Consider the following 3,114-nt stretch of genomic DNA (forward strand, 5'->3'; position numbering starts at 1 on the left):
TAATAAATAAATAAAATGAAAACTGAACCTCTGAACACATTGAAGATCGATAATAAGAAAACTCTTCATGAAGTGATGCCATTATTGAATAATATATCTGATATAACCCTAACCTGTAACCCTAAAGGAGCCGGTCGGCCGAGCGGACAGCACGCTGGACTTGTGATCCTGTGGTCCTGGGTTCGATCCCAGGCGCCGGCGAGAAACAATGTGCAGAGTTTCTTTCACCCAATGCTCCTGTTACCTAGCAGTAAAATAGGTACCTGGGTGTTAGTCAGCTGTCACGGGCTGCTTCCTGGGGGTGGAGGCCTGGTCGAGGACCGGGCCGCGGGGACACTAAAGCCCCGAAATCATCTCAAGATAACCTCAAGATAACCTCAGTGGACTTTGAGGTGGCCATAGACATCATGCCCATTTACTCCCTACCCGGCTTCAATTACCCCAAAAGCAAATTCATCAAGAATTGCACAAATAAAATAAAACACACAGGATATAAACATCATTTGGAGGCAGAGTCTGGACCCTGGTACAGACCTTGATACACTAAGAACTGTAGAGATCGCGCCACTCCACTAAGGAAGAAGATAAGTGAAGGCAAATTCAAGACAGACAGCATTAATTAACATGGAAGTGTGCGCCACCTTGACAATCTGATCACAAACCACATGGAGTATCAATGTCTACATAACACAACCTGGGTTTAAAAGCATGACGCTCCTGCCTCTCCACACTACAAATCTGAGTGCTGCATCACTTTACCAGCACACTACAAAGCTGAGTACTGTACCACAGTAGCGCCACTCTACAAAGCTGAGTACTGTACCACAGTAGCGCCACTCTACAAAGCTGAGTACTGTACCACAGTAGCGCCACTCTACAAAGCTGAGTACTGTACCACAGTAGCGCCACTCTACAAAGCTGAGTACTGTGCCACAGTACAGCCCCTCTCCAAAGTTGAGTGCTGCAACATTGTAACACCACATTACATAGCTGATTGTTGTACAACTGTACCACCATACTACAAAGCTGAGTAAATAAACAAATCCACAAGGGCCTTGACGAGGATTCGAACCTACGTCTGTGAGAATCCCAGACGCTACCTTAATCGATTGAGCTACGACATGTTTAAAAGAGTTGAAACCGAAGTTCTACTGAACTTACTGGATCCTGTAGCCTCTCCGAGACACAAACCAGGGTTTTACACAACTCCCCCAATGCACTCGAGCCTGTCAATAGGCCATTCTACCTGTTCGCCCTTCCTTCATTACACACAGAAATAATAATAACGTGATGCATCAATGAACAAATCCACAAGGGCCGTGACGAGGATTCGAACCTCCGTCTGTGAGTATCCCAAACGCTACTTTAATTGACTGAGCTACGACATGGTTAAAATCATGGTTTCGAATCCTCGTCACGGCCCTTGTGGATTTGTTCATTGATGCATCACATTATTATGGTTATTGTGATTTCTGTGTGTTACAAAGCTGAGTGCTGCACCATTGTACCACCACTCTACAAAGATGAATGATGAACCACTGTACCACCACCCTACTTAGCTGAATGTTGCACCATTGTACCACCACCCTACAAAGCTGAGTGCAGTAGTACTGTACTACCACACTACAAAGCTGCATGCTGCACCACCACACAACAAACAGCATGGGAGAGTCTTTATGAACTCATTCAACCTCCTGGCCGAGTACATTCGGGTTATGAAGTCAACTATTTCATCTAGACCAGGTTTAGGCCACGGAACACGCAATATCAAATGATAAACCTAATTAGTACACAGACAACATTTTAAATAATTGAAATTCTCAAATGCCCTTCCTGAGTTTGTCATTTGATACACGCTGCAACCCATCCTCTGACTTGACAGCACAGTTTAATACTAAGTGTACTTAATTAATTTCCTGACTGTTAGGATTTGTACATAATTACACTTGTGCCTTTTCATTTACCTCCGCATGTATTCTCCTCGTTTTCTATCAAGACACTCAGAATTTTAGGATGTAATTTTCAAGTACAATTCGCTATAGACAAGATTTAAATATCAGGAATTTTTTTTCAGTTTTATTAAACAATAGAGATTTTATGCAAAATTTGAAAATATCCTGAGTTACTTTACAATTTATGAAAATATTTTTGTTTTGTTTTATTAGTTTTATAAAAGTGTAATATCCATATAGCTATAGGTCAAATACTAATTGTAATTAACAAGCAATAAAATGCTTATCTTCTAACACTAAGAAAGTTAGGTTAGGTCGTGGTTTTCTATTCAGCTTTTCAGGTAAAATCAAATATTCACAATATATTTGACAGTACGGTTTAATACTATGGGAAAATAAATACAATTCCTAATTGCAAAGAATATTACATAATTGTACTTACTTGTGCTGTTACATTTACCAGCCCATTTTTGGAGGACGGGCTGACACACACACACACACACACACACACACACACACACACACACACACACACACACACACACACACACACACACACACACACACACACACACACACACACACACACACACACACACACACACACACACACACACACACACATACTCTATACATAATTTCAAATGTAGATATGATAGAGCCCAGTAGGCTCAGGAACCTGTACACCAGTTGATTGACAGTTGAAAGGCGGGACCAAAGAGCCAAAGTTCAACCCCTGCAAGCACAATTAGGTGAGTACACACACAGGCGTGGGTACCAGATATGCATAACCACCTCCCTGTACCAAGTGTTATCTATGACATGATTAGGGCCCGATTCATCAAGTATTTACCCATCAACTTACAAACCTGCTCATCTTTTCCTTATTTACGTTTAATAAACAACTTATGAGCTCCGAAGAACCAAGTATCTGCTTGCAACAATAATAATATTTGATTAGGAAATCTCGATGCTCAGAAACTGTTTAATGTACGCAAACAAGGCCGCCAAGGATTGAGAGAAGATATACAGGTTCATTAGTAGATGGGTAAGTGTTTGGCGACTCCGGCCCTTGGTCGTCTCCTGGGCCCGCCTCGAGTGGAATCCTGTTCTGTGTTACACAATGAAAACAAGAAGAGGACATAGGAATATATACCCCGAG

The sequence above is a fragment of the Procambarus clarkii genome, chromosome 2 (genome assembly GCF_040958095.1).
Source record: "Procambarus clarkii isolate CNS0578487 chromosome 2, FALCON_Pclarkii_2.0, whole genome shotgun sequence".
Taxonomy (NCBI): domain Eukaryota; kingdom Metazoa; phylum Arthropoda; class Malacostraca; order Decapoda; family Cambaridae; genus Procambarus; species Procambarus clarkii.